Source organism: Hermetia illucens, chromosome 3 (assembly GCF_905115235.1).
Source record: "Hermetia illucens chromosome 3, iHerIll2.2.curated.20191125, whole genome shotgun sequence".
NCBI classification, from domain to species: Eukaryota; Metazoa; Arthropoda; class Insecta; order Diptera; family Stratiomyidae; genus Hermetia; species Hermetia illucens.
In genome coordinates, this window is record NC_051851.1 from 151208782 (window position 1) to 151222793 (window position 14012).

At 44.5% G+C, this 14012-nt stretch overlaps 1 protein-coding gene across 1 annotated transcript in view; it reads left to right on the forward strand.

Moving 5' to 3' along the window:
• Window positions 1-14012, forward strand: part of LOC119651725 — a 613458-nt gene that overhangs the window by 341207 nt on the left and 258239 nt on the right. The window lies entirely within an intron of this gene.

Below are 14012 nucleotides of genomic sequence, written 5' to 3' on the forward strand. Positions count from 1 at the left end.
TTGTTTAAAATGGGAAAATGCAGTTATCCTAACGTCAAAATTAAGTTGCTGCTGCATGAGATTAGTGCATTGAAAGTGAATACTCTTGTCACTCTATAGCTCCAAGTTTTCGTAGAAACTTATTTGCGGAGTACGCTGGCCTGGTACTATTGCAAATGAAGAACTTGGTCGGTGAGCAGACCTGTCACCCCTAGACAATCAGATCGGAAGGCGGAAATGGCAGTGGATATATCACATGTCAGGGAAAATTATTTTTGATGCGCCAAAATCAAGAAAAAATGTATAATCCAAAGGCTCTTGCTCTGCCCGAATACATTTGGGCGAGACCGTGTCTAAAGTGGTGACCTCGACGACCAAAAGCGGACAATCCGGAGCTGCTGGCTTCACCGCCCAAATCATCGTGATCAACTCCGGGTCAAACATCGAACGGCTCAGTATTCAGTATATGACGCGCTCAGTACTGGATTGTCACACCGCCCACGTTTACTGCAGATTCTCCGAATTCAAAGGGAAGATCGATCTTTGTTGCGGCAAGACAACCTAGGCTCTGAACGGCGGAAATACGGTACACAGTGGAAGGTACACAGGAAGTGATGAAGTAACGAAAAACCATTTGTTTGAAGTGCACTTCCCAGGTAGCACCCGAAATTTCATCTCGGGGCCGACACATACATACAGCCCTCAACTAGATCCGGGCTGCGCTGCACTGGGTCTACACATTCGGAATATATACTGTGCTTGCCTAGCACACGCGTTGGAATATATCCAACTAGCTGTAAAGGTTGTATTTATTTCTAAACTAGGGAAACCAACCGACACCGACGAGAAAAGCTTTCGACCGATCAGTCTAACTTCCTTTCTGCTAAAAGGACTGGGAAGAATAGGAGATCGGTTCATAAGGGATACATATGTCCCTAAATGGTCACTTCATTGTGCAAGTTTGCAGGCATAGTATGTGACCGCCTGAATGCAATACTGCACCTAATCCACAGTTGGTGCCTCCATAATTGACTCATTGTGAACGCTAGGAGTAGGAACGTCAAATGGGGCGGCTACATGCTACCCATCTTTGCAGGGGCGAAAATGCAAACAATCAAATATTTAGGAATACATCTCTCCAAGTTAACGTGGAAGATATGATACTTCTAGGAACCATACAAGAAATCGTGCAGATTGCTCTGGTACTGCAGGACTACGAAAGGTAAGACCTGGGGACTTTCTCCAAAATGGATTCATCGGATCTATGCATCCATAATAAAATTCATTTTGATGTATACAAGTATCGTCTGATGGCCGAGACTGAACAGGGAAGCTGCAGACGCAGATTCAGGGGTTCGGTTGCCTAAGTATTACTAGAGCTGGAGTACTCGAAGCTATTCTAGACTTACCCCCATTCATTTGAAGATGGAAAAGAAAGCAACTAACGACACATATGGGGTTGATACTATTGGCGCCTAGAAAGGTGGCCAATCATAAGGTCATGCGTCCATCGGAAAATTTCTTGGCAAACTGCAGGTGCCTCTAATGCCCACCATATGGTTTTCAGATTCGTCTTCGAAAAGACACAATCCGTCGGAATCATCAAAATCGAAGAATGGACGATAAATGGCCACGAGTCTTTTCAGATTACGAAATTCATCACCTTCACCGACGAGTCAGTCATGAAGAGCGCATCGAGCGCAAGGTGTTCTCCAGAAATCCGATTATGAAACTGGCTCGACCTCTCGGAAAAATGATAAACATATTCTAGTCGGAGATATATGCCATTTCATTGGTAGCAGAAGAATGTCTGCGACAAAAATGGAGGGGTTGCACCATTCGAATCTGTGCAGCAATATTAACACTAAACAACAACGATATATCAAGCCAGTTGGTGTGGAGTTGATATCAGGGGCTGTTGACACTTTGCCGACTAAACGAAACATTCTTGATGTGGGTGCCAGGGCACTCAAATATCACTGGTAATGAGGAAACTGACAGACTGGTTCGCCAAGGTTCTGGATCTGAAGAAATTTGAACTTCTGCCAGGCGGCGAAAATCCTTTTGAAGGAACCCAAGGAACAAATCGGAGTGGTGATCTCGGCCATATGCAGCCAATGTAAGGAGGAGGAAGGGACAGCCCTGCACTTCGTTATCAGCTGCCCGGCCTCCTTAGAGCTCAGACGAAGATACCTTCTTAAGGTTTTCTTCAACGAAGAGCGTGCACCTTCTCTGTCTTTGAAATCTGCTCGTACTACATAACAGCAGTTGACCTCATATAGCAAAGGTTCAATATCTACGTCATCTGATATACTTCATGAGACTATACGGTCCCTTACAATTCACAGGTGGAGGTTTAGAATGATTGCTGGGTAGGGAAGGTACCATCCATTCCGCGTGATATCAATTGGTTAAAAGTTCCAGCTTTCGAGCTGCTTTTTGATACTCCTGTTTTCCGTTTTCCTGCCTCTCTACATCATGTGCCATCAGACAGAATTTATTATCCTCCACCGTGAGATAGAACTCCGAAGAATAAGCACTTCTCCTATACTTCTACTTCGGACAGGGATTGATCTGGAGACCAAAACCAGCACCCTGCCGTGGCAAGCATAGCAGTAAGGATTTGTACTGAGTGCAGACTCGAGGCTTTAAGCCTTTCTAATACCTATGCTGAAATTAAGGTGTATGGCGCCCCAGCTGTACAGTGGAACTTCACCCCTGAGCCAACGAGGAGTTGTGCCCGTAATATGGGCACAACCATATGGTTTTCTCAATCACTTCACAAAAGTTACATCCTAAGAAAGAAGGACGAGCTAAATGCCAGATAGGGGTATCTGCACAGAGACCTGAAAGTACCGCAAAACGACTTTCTAACATAAATGATACCTAAAGATATAACCTACTGAAGAACAGATAGTCTCTCATCGAAGGTAGCCAAAGCGCTAAGGTAGATCACAGCGGCTTCTCCCAATAAAAACGAAACCCAATAAAAACGAAACTAAATATGCCAAAAAAATCTGCTGGATGGGAACAACTCAATCGTAGCTTGGCGAGTCTCTCACCTCCCCGAGGTTAGTTTTTTAAAGATTTCCACCTCTTTACAAATAAAAAAAACTTCACAGAATTTCCTGAGGCTGTTTCGCTTTGCTTTTCTGATCACATTTTTGAACACTGTTATTGCACTTTCATACCTTGGCTGGTCCCCGATTGTCGCCTTATTGAACATTTTTCAAATCTCTGTCCTCATTTTAGCCAGGTTGCCGTTCTACCACTCCCTTGATAGGGACTATCTTCACTGGACAAGTGACCTCATACGTGCTAATGATGACTCCATCGAAGTATCCAATTATTGTCCTCAATTTAAGTTTGTTCCTGACATCACTGCCGACTTATAATGAGATGAATCATTGCTTCGATACCTTACATAGGACTCCTATTCTATCCACCTAGGATTCCTTCCTTCTTTCCTTAATGTTTTCTATTTCCAAGTTCTCTTCAATGTCGAATCTGTTTACTCTGTGATGTGACCAAGAGGGTTACTTCGAAATACCCTATTACCTGGTACTAGTTGCGAATTTTGATGTGTTTTCTACATTGTAAACTTGTAATTTGTTGCCAAAGATAAATTCAATATTTGTGGTAGCTGAGAAGAGGTGGAAGCCCTTTCCTCTCCCAGTATTGCGGGTGCCATCTCTTGAGCAGTGATGCCATATTATAATACTTATAAGCAGGTTGAACTTTTACGAGATCTCCGGTCAGAAACTCCGAAATACCTACGCATTGTTTGGGTTTGAAATGGTCCAAGCTCTTAGTATTCCACAGGAGGAGTCCCAGATATTAACTTCTCTGCATGCCTACCTCCAATACACCAAATGTTCCTAAACCAGTCTGCCTTGAAAAATCACCCTTGCAAATACTTCATATGCAGCTTTTGCATGGTGGAGGAATACCGGGGGTAGTGCTGATCATTGTCTCTATTAATAGTTGGCCCTCCTCTCATATGTCGGCGTATAGTCCTTGCGTTCTAATGTGGCACTTGTTTGCGGCTCGCTCCCACCTTGAGCCTTAATAGATACATGTTTAGCTCGCCTAGCCTATCCTTTTCTATAACCACCGGGTTTACTTCCTTCCTCGCTTCTACTCTTTCTCTAGGAATCTCGGTAAATTCTCCCCCTGATATGTCCTATGAAGTAACTTTGATCGGTTTCTTATTGAGCACATGTACCAGTCAAGCCCCTAAGGTTTTAGTTAATTTATAACTCTACTTCCTATGCCCAATAATTGTGCTTCTTGATTTGAGGATGGTTCGCGGACTCTTTTAGGGTACTGGTACTCTCTTTGTGTATACAGTAAGGTGGAACGTAGTAACCGGTATGAACAGGCTTGGGCTGTGTCCTGTTTCACCTTTGTTTTGCTTTAAAATCCAGCGTTGCATCGATCATATGCTTTGGTAGCTACGTTATTATACTTTGGTAGTCGCGAGATAGTTAGTGTCTTCCGATAGTATCTTCCGTTGTGCGCGGGATGCTCAACCATAAACAATGTTCCAGTTAATACGATATGGTTCTTTCAGGACTGGGACCATACTCCCAGTACTTCTACTGATCTCTACTAGTTGCTACGGTGCGAATATGTGTATCATGGATGCATCTAGTGATGTTTGAAACTAGGTGCTGTTTTTCTAAGAGGAGGAAAGATTTCGATTAAAAGTCCTGAATTGGTAACGTTGGGGAGTCATTGTTCTCTTAGTGACTTAGTGCCTCCACTATATACGTGGTTTTTATGGTTTGAGGCCCGTTCTAGATATGGTTGCTTCAAGAACTCTCTCCTACTTCACTCTCTGGTGCGTTTAAGCCCACCTTGCAACTATTTACCCTACTATCCCAGTTCCCGATGATTCGCTTTTCGTTCGTCTAACAAAGTCGAACCTTTGCCTTTTCGAGACATGCAGATCGGAATTTTTTCTCGCCTCTCTAGTAGCGTACCTTTCAGATCCTGCCCACTTGGCAACATCTCTATCGAAGGTTCTCTTGGTCTAATCGCAGCTCCTTAACCTCCTCTATCTTCTCCCTCTCCACTTCCTTTCTGATCTATAGTTTGAGTAACATACTAATCTATATATCTGCTTTCTTCTTCTGGTGCTCTTGTCCCGTTCGGAAGCGGGATCGGCTCGTCTAGACCAGTTACTCCATTTTGCACAATAAAAGAGCTAATCTGAATGAACTCAGAAGGCTCTGGCCACTAGCCCAACGTAACATCTTCGTTATCATTATCACAAGACGCCGTTCATTGTCTTTTATTGTCGGCCAACACTCAGAACTATAGAGAGCGGCAGACGGACGACACTGCGGTAAATTTTAGATTTGGAACATTCAATCACGTTACGCTGCTGCATGGATCAAGTTCATCACGCAGTTCATCACTAACCAAAGGCCCATCAGTATTAGTTTATACTGAGTGCTGGCTGAGCAATCATATTGAAGAATGCAAGATTTATCTAAAGCTTCTATGGAACTCAGGAGTATGGCACCTAAGTTGTACAGCCCAACAATACGCTTGACAGCCGTCACCTTAGAGTATCAGTAGTACTCTTTCTCCAGGAACCTCGATAAATTCTCCCCCTGATATATCGTCTGAAGTATCCTTGATCGGTTTCTTATTGAGCACATGCATCTGAATATTATCGACTTTTTAGTTGTTGCCGTTTTTGCTGCTTGTGATATTTTCAAGAGGTTGGTCGTCCACGATGAGCTCAAAAGACCTTGAGCTTGAACTTAATGTCCCCCGGAACATCATAGAATGGTAGTTCCACATTAAAGTGACTATCCTGGCACCAGAAAATTGCGTCTCTAAAGTATCTTACATGGGCAACCACAAAACGTCTCATACCTGAAACACATACCTTACGACATACGTCAACTATCCCAGCAAAATAGAATCGACATCGAAAAGACTAAATCTGGACTGTCGTTTAGTATGGTCACATGTCCTTTCCACATGTATCCCTTCTGTGTAGGCTGAATGAACTCATAATATTTGGTACACACGTGGCATTATCTTATCAAATTTCGTGATATTACCATTCTCGAGAAAATTAACTGTGACAGGCAAACACACATCACAGATAGATACACAGGGAATAGATTGTAATAAGGTTTTGTTGTCATAAAGCGTTAAATACGCAATTTTGGCTGGTTCGAATCCTACGTCTGTCGACAATACAATTGACTTGATAATTGTCCTGTAATTAAAGTAAAAGCCTACACTATTCAGACGGTCCTAGCCCCATCTCTTTGAACCAGAATCTCATAGCTCCCCATTATATAGGTTCAGCTAGAGCAGTTCCTAAGATATGTTGACAATATCCTTCCTTAAACTCCTCGTTCAGGTAATTGAAATTGCCTTTAATTGCACACTTCCCTTAATACTTAATGATCAGTCGCAATACAATTTACCTCCCGGGAGCCACCCCTATTCTCCTTGGGAACAATCTATAATTACTTTCAATGGATTAAATTGTGCCAGGACGATCATAATGAATGCTTGCACATTCCACCGACTGCTCATAGGAAGCTCGAGGAAATGAAACGGGGCAAGTTTAATGCTTTGTTAACGGCAAGATAAGAACGAGGACGAAATTTATCCCTTCGAGTGTAAAGGTAAATTGATTACAAGGCACCACTTGCAGGGAGGCTTTGATTTTTCCTTGCACCATAAAACCGAAGCTAAAATCTTGGACACGTCGACGATAAGAGAGTGGCACGTTAAAATCCGTAAAAGGAATATGGAAAATTGCCATACTCGCATGAGCACACATGCCTGCAAGGCAAGCATTTTATATCTTTCTTGAGCCACTTAGGGTTCGTGAGATGTGCCAAAAACTAAACTAGGAATCGAGCAAAGTTGTCAGGAACATTAGAAACACTTCGCTCCACTTTGCAAATGGAGTTTAAATTTAAAAGTAAAAGTTTTTCTGTGGTGTCAGGACGAACGCCTCCAGGAAAATATGGCAAGGGTTTGTCATGCTTTTCATATCTAGCACTTATTGCACGCTGCATCGTTGCACTTTGCTTATATCTCCCGAAATGAATGCCATCTCTGGGACAGATACTTGCTTTTCGATTTATGTACATGCAGAAAGGGACATGACTTCGGCAACTCATTTTCCACTCGAAACCCACTCAGAAAGTCACGTTAATTATCAATTTAGGTGGCTTTGACGGATAAAAAGGATGCACGGTACATTGCATGCGAATATGGCGAGGTGGAAGAAACGCACATATGCAGTCTCTGCCCAACTTGCGAAATTGGAGCACGGCAACATCAAGGGTTGAATGGTTTCAACAATGTTTCGGAACAATCTACCCCTTTGAACACAATACCATGAAAAGGGACGTATTCTGAGCTTTGAGCCGGGGGCGGATTTTGAAGGATAATTAGAGATCCATTTGGTTGAGAGTTATCTCCAAAAGCAAAAACCTTTTCCCCTAATTGGTTTTAATGCGGATTGGGGATGTGAACGTTACATGTATACTAACGACGTTTTACGTTGAGAATTTCGAATGAGATCGATAATGAAGTGATGGGTATGAGTGGGGTTTACATCAAGTTTCCGATAACATTGGATGTACATACTTATTAGGAGAAATTGGCTTTGAGTTTCAATAAATCCACCCTTTCGGACCATTTCCCGGGAATCAAATCGATCCAACGTTGCTAAAGAGAAACATGAAATTGTAAGAGGAGAACTGGTACGAAATTCAACACTTTCATTGTTGTTAATTGAAATTAGCTCAAGTAAAGGGCGGAGGGTTTGAGGAAACATACCATGTACTATGCTCAGTAAAACAAAAGTAAAACGCTTAAATCGATAAATAAAGTATAGTTTAAGCTACCCCACTACGACGGAGCCTTCATGCCAAAAAGGGGATTGAGACGTGGCAAATCTTCCATGGATTGGTGGACAGTGGAAGTCGCGGAGCTCCGGAAGGAGTGTCACAGGTTCCGCTGCTTAACACACCGTCTAAGCGACCAGGAGGAGGCATGTGCCATAATGACGGAGTACAAATCAGCCGAAAGGAGAGCGCAGAGCATGCATGGAACATGCAATCCTCTCTATGAAAAACAAAAAGGCGCCAGGACCCGATGGTATTCCAGCAGAGGTATACAAACTGGTATTCCAACACCGGCCAGACCTACTACTTGCTTGAAAGAGGGCACCTTCCCTGCTCGTTGGAAAGCGGCGAGGCGTGCACTGATCCACAAAGAGAAGAGCGACCCCCATTTGTCGTCTTCATACCACCCACTATGTCTGCTTGACACTGCTTTAAAAGTGCTCGAAAAGCTCATCAGAAGTGCTCGACAAGCTCATCAGAAGTGCTCGACAAGCTCATCAGAAGTACACTTGCGGAAGCGATACGCGCTGCCAAAGATTTATCTTCTTTCTTCGTGGATGCTGTTCGACGAGCGGAGGCCCACAGCCGTCGAACTCGACGGGTGGTGTTTCTCGTAACGCTTAACATCAGAAACGCCTCTAATTCCGTAATATGGAAAGACATTCTAGGCACACTAGACAATACTTTCCACGTGCCGAACTATCTCTTACGGATATTGAGGGACTATCTGAGGAATCGCTCCCTGCTCTATGAAACGTTAGAGGGTCAGAACAGGATGGAGGTCACGTCGGGGATAACACAGGAATCCATGCTAGGGCCGGACCTCTGGAACGCTACTTATGATAGTCTACCTAAACTTGACATGCCAAAAGAGTCACGCCTGGTCGGTTATGCAGATGATGTCACACTCTTAACAAGGAGGTATATCGTAAACATCTTGCGCAAGTACAGAGACGGAGACCTTTGCGGGTGCCATCTGCGTACCGCACTGTCTCTGAACCGGCTGTGATGGTGATCGCGGGAGGGATCCCCATTGCCCTTCTTGCTAAGGAGCGTCAAGCTATATACAAGCGCAAGGGAGATGAGCCAAGGGAGGTGGTTGCTCGCGAAGAACGGCAACGCACTCTAGACGAGTGACAGCTCTCGTGGCAAAATGAAACTAGAGGCAGATTGACTGCGCGACTCATCGCCAATTTAGGTGCGTGGCTGAATAGAAAGCATGGTGAGAATATTTCCTTACCCAATTTTTAAGTGGGCATGGAAATTTTCAGTCCTACCTGCACAAGATTGAAAAGGCGCGATCTCGGGATTGTGTGTTTTGCAATGGAGTTGTGGACGAAGCCCACTACACTTTTTTTTCTTGTGGAAGGTGTGATGGGGTTTGTCAGCAGCTCTGTTTAAACCCAGGGGATCTCTCTCCAGACAACATTGTCTTAAAGATGCTGAGGAGTACTGACAAGTGGAGCCGTGCTGCCTATTAGGTTCGGGCCTTTCTCGTTGCTAAGAAAATAGGGCTCAACCGTTCGAGGAGCCGGATGACAGAGGGTTCCTTGAATTGACAGTTCCCTTCCTCCTCTCCCTTCCCGCTGGTGAAGGCTCCGCAAGGCAGGAGAGTTCGGGGACTAGACCGAAGTAATGAGACAAACGGTTCTCTGACGATGGGGAGGTGTTTAGTTGGTAGTCCGACGACATACCGAACCGGGAGTCCAACACTGTGTGCGTAAATGGATTCACCTACCCTACCACCCAAAAAAAAGCTATCGCACTACGTCAAATCCTACCTTTTCTCTCCTGGTGATAGGCGCCATGACGGGTCGGCAAGGAAGGTGCACTCGATATCGTAAAAACAAAAATATATAATCCACTTGCAGCCTTCGGAAAGGCCCGCCCTCCTCTGCTGTTATGTGCCAAATGCTCTTGAAGTGAATCGGTCGTTGTATATTTTAAGAGAATGGGTTTCACTGCATAGCGTAACCAACAATGCAATTGTCGCCCCTTTTTGATTTGCGAACAATAGTCTACCACTTCCGCCTTCCAATCAGACCTGTGTGCCAACCAATTTCCTTGGGATCAAGCCAGCGCACTCCGATGATACGTCGCTGACAGATGTTCACGGAGTCATGGAGCATTTGAATGACAGAACGGGTCACTTCCCATGCACTACTCGCTTATAGTAACATTGAAAGGAAACTAGCACAGAACAATCTCAACTCGATCTTGGCATTGAGGTAGCTGAGATAGCATTTCCAAATTTTATCCAAAGCAACGAACACGGATCTAACGCTGTTTTGGTGCCACTCCCTGCAGAAACTACACATCTCGGATATAATTGATCTACCGCTTCAACACTTTGAACGTTAATGCAGATAGGGGAGAGTTCGATGACTTTTCAGACTAGAAACCTTGGCTTTGTTGGTGTTTATCCTCAGCCCAACTCTACTCGGTTTTTGCCGCTTACCTTGCCACCATCTACTTCGTCTAATGTGCAGCCCAAGACCTTAGGCCGCCTGCTCGGATTGGAGGAGGTGGATTGTTCATTTCGGGTTGTTCTTCTCAATATATCAATATCGTCAGCGTAGACCAGTAGTTGGTTGGAATTGTGATATCAGCATCGCGGATCACTTTCTTCAGGGCCAAGTTGAAAACGACGCATAATAGGGGATCCCCTTGAATGCTTTCGAAAGTGATCCTGCAGCTTTCACCTGGTTTCACACATTGATCAGGGTCATACTAGTCAGTCTTATCAATTTCGTCGGGATACCGAATTATCTCCTGGCCATATCCAGTTTAACCCTGGCTATGCTATCATGCGGCACATGCCTCAGAAGACATGTGAATTCGGAAGGCTATCTCGGATCGCATGGTGCTTGTATACCTCTGCTGAGGTTTCGTTGCCGAACCACTTCAGGTGAGCCCCCGTAAAGACCTGGGGCTAACCTCCTATCTAATCCTCGAATCAACAGCATCAATAGATTCTTCAACCTCTTTCAGTCATCAATCCGCTTCCGGAAGACAGCCGAATATTATACCCCTCCTTCAGCACGTGGAGGGCGACCTGTTACACCATCTCTTCATCGACTCTAAAGCGGCCTATGATAGCATAGCTAGGGTAAAACTGTACACGGCCATGAGAGAATTCGGTATCCCGACGAAATTAATAAAACTGACTACGCTGACGCTGACCAATGTGCGAGGCCAGATAAAAGCAGCAAGATCACTCTCAAGTCCATTCGACATCAACAACGGTCTACGACAAGGGGATGCCCTATCATGCGTCCTCTTTAACCTGGCCCTCGAGAAAGTGATCCGTGATGCTGAGGTAAATGCAAGAGGTACGATCCTCTTTAATTCCACCCAACTACTGGCCTATGCTGACGATATCGACATCATGGGAAGAACCACCCGAAACGTGCAAACTGCCTTCATCCAGACCAAGCAGGCGGCGCGAGATCTTGGGCTGCACATAAATGAAGGCAAGACGAAATATATGAATATATGGTGGCAACGTCAGCACCGAAGACGAATCAACCAACAACATCAAACCGCACTGGTCAAACGGGAAGAATAAGGATAGGAGAATACAACTTTGAGACCGTTGACAATTTCTCCTATCTAGGGTCGAAAATCACAACCGATAACAGCTACGATGATGAAATCCGCGCACGGTTATTGTCAGCCAACAGAGCTTATTTCAGTTTACAAAGACTGTTCCGCTCGAAACGTCTCACCATAGGGTCAAAGCTCTTACTGTACAAGACTATGATCTCAATCTGAATCCTCTTATATTCCTCGGAAACTTGGGGCTCTTAGCAAGAAAAATTGCGAACTCTTGGCGCGTTCGAGAGAAGAATCCTCCGGAATTTCTGGCCCCCTACATGAGGATGGACGATTCCGTAGCCTACATAATGACGAAATCTATGAGCGATACCATGACCGTCCGGTTGTGGATAAAATCCGGCTGAATAGGTTACGGTGAGCGGGTCACTTAATTCGTGTGGATGAGGATGATCGTGCCCGGAAAGTCTGTAAGGGCAATATCTATGGTAGAAAAAGAAGACGAGGCAGACCCTGCCTAAGATGGAGCGATGGCGTAGGTCAGGACGTCAGTCAATCTGGTTAAAAATGGGCTCGTCTGTAGAGGCTCACGTATGTTTGTGAACCGCTTTCCGCTCAAACCAGGTACTTCCAACAACCATTTCGTGTGACCCTCCTAATTGAATAATCCGCAGTTCGTTATCCTTGGTATCCCTATGTAAGCTATGGGAGCGAACGTATCGCCTGAATACAGGCTCCTTCCCTACTTGGCTGTTAAAACCCCAAGTACGATTTTTATATCATATCTGGGACATTTTTCGAGGGTCCATTCTACTGCCTCGTAGAAGGTATCCTTCTCCGACTCTGCAGTCTCCTCTGTAAGGGCGTGAATGTTAATGAGGCTTATATTTCTAAATTTTCCTCGCAGGCGTAGAGTGCATAGCCGTTCGCTTATGTTTTCAAAGCCGATAACAGCAGGTTTAATTTTTTGGCTGACTAAGAAACCTACCCCGAGCACATGGTTTACTGGATGGCCATTATAATATATGGTGTAGCGAATCTTCTCCAGGAAACCGGTCCCTGTCCAACGCATCTCCTGTAACGCTGTTACATCAACCTTATATTGGGACAGGGTATCGGTTAGCTGCTCAGCAGCTTCATTTCTGTACAGGGAGCGCACGTTCCATGAGAAAGTGCGAAAATCGTTATTACTTTGTCGTTGCCGGGTGTTATCCGTCCAATCCGAGGCTCCTGTTGTGGCTTCGTAACGTCGGTTTTCCGTGTAGGATGGTCAGCCCTACCCAACCCCCAACCTGGAGGATCAGTTGGTACATTTTGTCACTTTTTTAGGCGCGGGAGACTCGCCTGCATCCTTCTCCGTCTGCAGTTTTTCATGAAGAAAGAACTCCCAGCGATCACCACGTGAAAGTGGAGGTAGGGTTTGGTAGTAGAGCTGTTGGTGTTGGTTCAGCAGGCGTTTCCAGGTTTTATGCTCCATCGTGGGTACCAATCCGCGTTTCGTCCTGGGACCTATACTACCCTTTGACCGTTGTGGATCATTTATTGAATCAAAAGTCCATACCATTCTGGGTCCAAATCGCCGGTCACGTTAGTTCATCGCTAGACTAAATGGTGGTTATCTGGGGCCACCGGCTTGGAGTTGGGGGTCGATTTGGTTCATAAATAAATAAGGATGCTTCCTATCCAGCAAATTTTGCCCTGTCTTTCCGAGCTCATTTCCCCCCTCCCTCCTGGTGACAGTACCAATTCGGAATCCAGCGACGATTCATTCGCTTTTAATGGTAATCATGCCTTCAGCTAGGCTAGGACTAACAAAGAAGACATATTACATATGTAAAGCATCTGTCCTAATTTAGTAACAAACTTTCTAACGTGTCTGGATAAAAAAATCAAGCTCCTCAATCCATCTTAAATATTCGTCATCAGTTACCTTCACAAGTTTGAAATACCTGCGTGGCCCTTGTACTGAGGGTCGACATGTGTTTATTAGGGGTCGGATACAATCATAAGCACTTTGAAAATAGCCCCGAGATGAACGCTAAGAGCAATAACGGAATGTCCCAAAAAGTTTCTAGACCGTCATTTAAATATTTCTTCTTATCCTCAGAGAATTAAGGATTACAATCCCCACTCTATCTTACGAATGGAACCAGCTTATTTACCCAAAATATTGAAAGTCAGTCAAAACATTGCAAAAACTCCTTAGGCGGGGCCGACTTCCAAAGGGTGAAACACAATCAATTTCGCACAATATCAACTTGACATATCTTAACCGCAAAAATTCCAAAATTCCCCATTTATAACATGGTCCCGAACTGAAAGGGGATGGAAATCGAACTAGCAGTTTAACCACAAACACCCTTCCGCCTGCTCCGTCATTGATTTAAATTGCAAATTCAAGGCGACGAGATGGAGACATGGAAAACTTTAAGGCAATTGAAAAACTTTTCCAGTTCTTGTTTTCATCTCCTCTTTTTCGGAAATTCGACTTCTTCGACTTGGAAATAGATAGAAAAATAAAAAGTTTTCAATTAGCCAATCGTTCAGGTTGAATGCCTGATAGCGGACCCTCAGCCGGTGTGG